Source organism: Tamandua tetradactyla, chromosome 17 (assembly GCF_023851605.1).
Source record: "Tamandua tetradactyla isolate mTamTet1 chromosome 17, mTamTet1.pri, whole genome shotgun sequence".
Classification (NCBI taxonomy): Eukaryota; Metazoa; Chordata; class Mammalia; order Pilosa; family Myrmecophagidae; genus Tamandua; species Tamandua tetradactyla.
Genome location: NC_135343.1, coordinates 28,012,149 through 28,019,099, shown reverse-complemented (window position 1 = coordinate 28,019,099; position 6,951 = coordinate 28,012,149). Strand labels below are relative to the sequence as shown.

Here is a 6,951-nt window from a genome sequence, read left to right as displayed (position 1 = left end):
TTATAGAATTGTCCAATCAAAGGCATCCAGGGAAAGATACCTTGATTCAAGAAGACCGATGGAGTTCAGGGTCTCTGCCTCATCTGAGAAGGCACATGGTGAGCAAGTTTCTCTCTCAGCTGGAAGGGCACATGGTGAGCAAGGCATCATCTGCTACTTTCTCTCCTGGCTTCCTATTTCATGAAGCTCCCCGGGAGGCATGTTCCTTCTTCATCTCCAAAGATTGCTGGCTGGTGGACTCTGCTTCTCATGGTTATGTCGTTCTGCTCTGTTCTCTCTGAATCTCCCGTTCTCTAAAATAAAAGTCCTCTTTTATAGGACTCCAATAAACCAATCAAGACCCACCCAAATGGGTGGAGACATGTCATCACCCAATCCAGTTTAACAACCACTCTACTAAATCACATCATCCAGGGAGATGATCTGATTATGGTTTCAAGCATATAGTATTGAATACGGTTTATTCTGCCTTTATGAAATGGGATTTTGATTAAAACATGGCTTTTCTAGGGGGCATACTTCCTTTCAAACCAGCACAGGGATTTACATCTATTATTTGATTCAGAGCAACCTTGTAATTGGAGGTACAGCATGGCCAAGTTTCTTGACCAGAGTTAAGGCAAAGTCAGGGCTCACCGTGAGTCTCTCTTCATTTTGTCATTACTGACATTTTCCCACAGTTGATACTCAAGCAAAAATAATATATTATTGTTATATATAATTATATTATTGTTGCATATATCATATAACACCTTATAACATTACATGGAAATGTTTTTATGTCATTAACATTTTTACACAATTCTTTTTTAATATTACCTAGTTTCCAGTCTGTGATCATAACATTATTTATTTAAACATTCCTGTATGGATCTAGACTGTTCCTTGCACTGTTCTAAAAAATAATTCTTCATTGAGCATTTCTGTAATTAAATCTTTGCACCTAATTTTTATCATTTTGTGAAAATAAATTCCTAAATGTAGAATTGCCATATCGCATGGTATACAATTTTAAAGACATTTTAGATATTTTTAAAAAGAGTAACCATCGGGCATCCTGCAAGAATCATGGTAAATGGAAGTAATTCTTGTCCTTTTTACTATTGTTTTAAATGCCTCCGATTCACACTATTGGTGAGAGGGACTCCTGCCCTTTGGTCCTGGGGATGACTGAACACACAGCACTCAATCCTGGACAGATGAGACTGGAAGCAGTTTATTAGTCACATATCCTCCCAGCCAGGGGGAGGGGACACTGCCTGCCATGCAGAGCCATGTGGGCATGCTCTTGGGAATAGAGACAACCAGCAGGGGCCGTGGGAGGCAAAGACCTTGTACCAACAAAAGGGTGGATGTCCCTTCGTTCTTTATTCTTATAATTTTATTAATAATGCATTAATGGTTAATAGACAGGCATCATCAATTTCAATGACCTATCTTTGAAGCCTTGTGGAAAAGAATCTCCCATTTTATATAACTTACCAGATATCTGTTCATAAGCAACATAAAAACGTCATCTTGGACCCCAAGTTTACAATAAATAAAACTAAGTTGTACAGTGAGCCATAATTTTTTTTAAAGCCCTACAACAACATTACATTTCTTCAGCTTTTAAAACATCTGCCCAAGTTGCTTGCTCAGGCTAGAGGCACAGAAGACTGACAATTAAAGAAAAATGAAATAATAGTATCTGGGAGAATGGCCATTATCAGTACTTTTGTGATGGGCAGTTCTCTCATATTCATGCAACAAAAATGCATTTTGAAGAGTAAAGAAAAATATACCTTCGTGCATTTTTAAAATTTTTTATCTTAGTGCCCACATGAATAAATATTATAGTCCATGTGAAAAATTATGACAACATGCAGAGTTGCCATATGTATACGGAGCATGCAGCATATACAGTATTGAAGGGCAAATCAAAATAGCAAAGGACCTAACAATTTGGTTTCTGCATTATTGATATATACACACATGGAAGCAAAAGACAGGATCTTGTACTATTTCCAGAATAATATTTAACTTGCCCACGGTGAATAAAAGTAGCTCATGTGGCACACACAGATGGGCAGCTCCTGTAAAAACAATAGCAATCTCCTGTTCTGGTTCTCATCATCATAGGGTTAGCTCCATATTGGAGTGGATATTCTTTTATTTATTTATTTATTTTTTACATGGGCAGGCACCGGGAATCGAACCCAGGTCCTCTGGCATGGCAAGCAAGCATTCTTGCCTGCTGAGCCACCATGGCCCTCCCTGGAGTGGATATTCTTGCACAGAAGACAGTCCTGGCTGCTTTCATTTCTGCAACACAACTTGTTTCAATATGTATATTGACATTTCAGTGAGTCACCTATTCCATTGCATATTCTGATCAAATGACATCCAAGAGCATTAGTAGACCATCACCCTGCCTGAAAAAAAGTTTAAGCACATTTTTCTTCAAGAAGGAATGTCTTAAAAATGAACCAGGGAAAAAAATATCTTAACATTAAAGCATCTTTTGGAAATGTTAAACAACCAATTTTGGAATACATAATTATAACAACTTCCCAAGAGAACCCCAAATCTGCTTTAGAATGTAGGGAGTGTCTTCTCAAGACAAAGCTTGAAAATGTACCAAGGCACATTGGTATCAATTTGAAGGAAACCTATTCATTCCTGAGTATAAGATTTTTCTTTTAAGGAAAGAGAAATATCTAGACTATCCCCAAATATCTAGATTATCCCCAATCTTACTAGAGGCAAATGGCACAATATATCTAATTATTTAGTAAAATTAAGAGAAAACAGAAGATTAAAATGGTAGAAACTCTGTGCCAGACAAATATACAAATAATTAAAGAAAAATAGATTTAAGAGCTTTACCCATAATTCTTTTTTTTTAACATTTTTTGTTGTAAAATATAACATATATACCAAAAAAGCAACAAATTTCAAAGTACATTGTAACAAGTAGCTATAGAACAGATTTCAAAGTTTGGTATGGGTTACAGTCCCACAATTTTTCATTGTTTCTTCTAGTTGCTCCAAGACACTGGAGACTAAAAGAAATACCAATGTAATGACTCAGCAGTCATACTCATTTGTTAAACCCTATCTTCTCTGTTATAACTCCTCCTTCTTTGATTCTTCTCCTAATCTTTAAGGGTATTTGGGCTATGCCCCTGTTGGAAAGGGGTGTCAACAATATAGGATGGGTGATGGAACTAGGTGATGGTCTTGCAGAGACTGGCCCCTCTGGGTTTCAGGACTTATCTGGCCTAGGAACACTTCTGGAGGCTGTAGGTTTCTGGAAAGTAATCTTAATGCATGAAACTTTTATAGAATCTCAGATAGAGCTCTAGGTGTTCTTTAGAGTTTACAAGAATGGTATTTATTGGAGGTTGGCAAATTGTGGCAATTATTCATATCTAGAAGCTTGCATAAGAGTAGCTTCCAAAATAGCCTCTCAAGTCTACTTGAACTCTCTTAGCCACTGATACCTTATTTTGTTATGCTTCTTTTCCCCCTTTTGGTCAGGAAGGTGTTGTCCATCCCACAGTGCCAGGTCAGCCTCATCCCTGGAAAAGTTGCCAAGGAGACTTTCCCCCCTGGATGTCATGTCCCATGTAGTGGGGAGGATATGAGTTTTCTTACAGAGTTGTGCTGAGAGAGAGAGAAAGAGAGAGAGGTCACATCTGAGCAACAAAAGAGGTTTTCTGGAAGTAACTCTTGGGCATAACTATAGTTATGTTTAGTTTCTCTGCTATAGAAATTAATTTCATAAGAGCAAGACTCGAGATCAAGGGCTTGGCCTAATGACTCAAGAGTCCCTAATTTTTGAGAGAGTATCAGGGGTTTCTCCAGTGAGAAAGTTTAATAATTTACCCATAATTCTTAGATCCCTGTTTAACTTACAGCTCTGCGTAGGAGTCAATATGGATAGAATTTAGAGCGTTGAAATAATTTAATTATCTTTAATCTTCCTATTGAATACAAATACCCTAAGAAAAAAATTGGACCAAAAGCATTGCATATTGTTATGGTGTCTGTTCTAGAAGAAACTAAAATGCTACCTGTATGTGAGCCAGAGGCCTGGGCTGGTACAAACTCAGGGCAATGAATCCATTGAGAGAAATCTGTTTGAGGCACGCTATGTGGAAGAGGTCCAGAAATTGGCCATCCTTCTGGTTCTACCTTTTTTCTTATCCTCTCACCTACAATTTCCACTTATGTGCTATCTTTCAGTTCCTCTAAAATGAGATTAAGGTTTGTAGTAAGAGCCTGAACACTTTAGAAAACAGCAATGAGGGAAATAGGCAAGAAACCTTGTTCATCTATCTTTCTTGTAAGAAAGAAGTCCCGTTCCAAATTTTCTGTACTGAAGTAATATTCAATTCAGTTCTTAATATATTCTCTAAGCTATGCTTCTTCCACTGGATACACCTGTATGCCTGTACCATCCTCATAGTAATACATCATACTGGTATTAACTTCTACTTGAAATGGCTGATCAGTGCTTTCACTGTGTTCTCAATAACCACGTGAATAATCAAAGTGCAACCAAGGATTCCCTCTGCCTCACCCCTGTCTCCATCCTCATTCTCTTCCTTGGTCTCTACATGAGCCTCTGATATTACTACCCTCACTTCTCACACTAGAAACTTCATCTTAGTCATCATTCTTTTCTTTTTTTATTTTTTATTTTATTTTATTTTTTTAACTTTTTTAACTAATTAAAAAAATTAACAAACAAAACATTAAGATATCATTCCATTCTACATATACAATCAGTAATTCTTAATATCATCACATAGTTGCATATTCATCATTTCTTAGAACATTTGCATCGAATTAGAAAAAGAAATAAAAAGACAACAGAAACAATGATATAGCTTTCACAATGAGACTCTGTGAATGTGAAAACCTTATGTCTGATGCTCCTTTTAGCTACTATATCAACAGAAGAGTAGAACATATGGAATAAAAATAAATAATAGGGGGAACAAATGTTAAAATAAATTCAGTTTGAAATAGTGATAACTGAAAGCGAGGGGTAAGGGGTGTGGTACGTATAGTTTTTTTTCTCTATTATCATTTTATTTCTTTTTCTGTTGTCTTTTTATTTCTTTTTCTAAATCGATGCAAATGTACTAAGAAATGATGAATATGCAACTATGTGATGATATTAAGAATTACTGATTATATGTGTAGAATGGAATGATTTCTAAATGTTTTGTTTGTTAATTTTTTTATTAATAAAAAGTTAAAAAAAGACAACAGAAAAAAAATAAAACAATAACAGAGAAAAAAAAAGATTATACATACCATACCCCTTACTAGTCATCATTCTTTACTCTATCTCGCCTCCATCTTCTTGTATCACTTCTCCCATTGTTATGTGCTGACTTCTTTGTTTCAAGTTGACATCTTGAGCTGTTTCAGGGTCCTGGTCTCTCTTGACCGTCTGGTCTTACGTCATCTAAGTGGAGTGGTACCCATTTGGGCTTGTTATTTCTTTTTTGTTGATGACTTGACTGAGCTTCATTTTCACTGATATTCTCACCAGACCGTTTAATTTTGCTTCCCGGGTTTTGTTTTCAACCTTCTCTTCTTTTTCTTTTCTATTTTGTGGCTTCTTATTTCCTTGGCTGATAATACTCTTGACATCCAGTGCTCGCTAATTCGCCTGGTATTGGCCTATTTGCCATTTCGCCGAAATCACTAGCCTTGTTGGATTTCTTTGTCCTGACTTTTCCTGCTTTTATAATCTTAGAACTGAGCTCTGGGGGACAGAGGCGGAGGCCCTGCGGGCGGGCTCTGGAGCAGGACCTCTAGCCTACTGAGAGAGGCGCGGGCCGCCTCATGTATCTCTGCCCCTTGGTCTTGCCGAAGGATGTGATTGGCTTGTTAGAATCATTCCACAGGCTGCCGGGGAACTAAATCCACTACTCAGGGATAAGCTGAAGCTGTGCCTGATACTCCTGGTAAAAGTGTGACTACTGGCAGAATACTTATGTTTTGCTTTGTTTTGTTTTTAATTCTAGCAAAACTTGCATACATTCTAGATGAGATAATTAAAAGATATTATTAGCAATAGGCTTAACACCACTGATGCAATAGGTGTCATTTTCAAATGCAATTTATAGAACATGAAGTTCACTAATGAACCACTTAATTGCTAGCCCCAGAGCTATAAATTCAGCTTTAAAGTGAAGGGGTGGGGTGGGGGAAGGGCACTGTTTTAATCCTGTAAAGTGCCTTTATTTTGGCTATAGAAAGATTTTTAGAAGTTCTAAATTATAGATTCTTTGCAAATATTCTTTCTTAATTATTTTGTTTATATAACAGCAAAGGAATGGAGGGTGTTTCCATAGTTTGGCAAAAAAATAATTACCTGTCATATCTTCAGATTCTCCAATGAATCCTTAGATTTATAAATGGGCTTTTAATTGAAAATGCAGATGTACCATCACAAAATTTCCATTCTCTTTTCAATTTCTTTTCTTTTCTATTTCTCATAATCTATAAAGTATTCAGCAGCTCAATTTAAAATAGAGGAAAGGAAAATTTTTCTTTCTTTGTTCATTAAGTGTATACTATGTGCCAAGCACTGTGCTGAACACTGAGGATATAGAGGTAGGGATTTGGTACATTTGGAATTCCAACTCTTATGGCATTTTATTTTTAGGATCTAATGCAGTTCATTTTGTCTCTAAATTTTCAGGTCTTCTTGTGAATTATTTTTTCTTTTTATTTTCTCTCCCTTTCTCTACCCATTATGATTTTTCCCCTTTTAAAATTTTAGTTGGATTTCTGTATGTGTAGATAATTTTCTTATGTCTTTTACTTTCTTCTTTTTCCTTCCACCTTTTATTACTACTAAGCTGACTTTTTTTTTTTTTTGCATGGGCGATCGAACCCAGGTCTCCGGCATGGCAGGCAAGAAGTCTGTCTGCTCAGCCACCA

At 36.5% G+C, this 6,951-nt stretch overlaps 1 pseudogene; it reads right to left on the bottom strand.

Moving 5' to 3' along the window:
- Positions 1-3,896: 3,896 nt before the first annotated feature.
- On the bottom strand, positions 3,897-5,693 carry LOC143661123 (la-related protein 1B-like; annotated as a pseudogene).
- Positions 5,694-6,951: the final 1,258 nt, after the last annotated feature.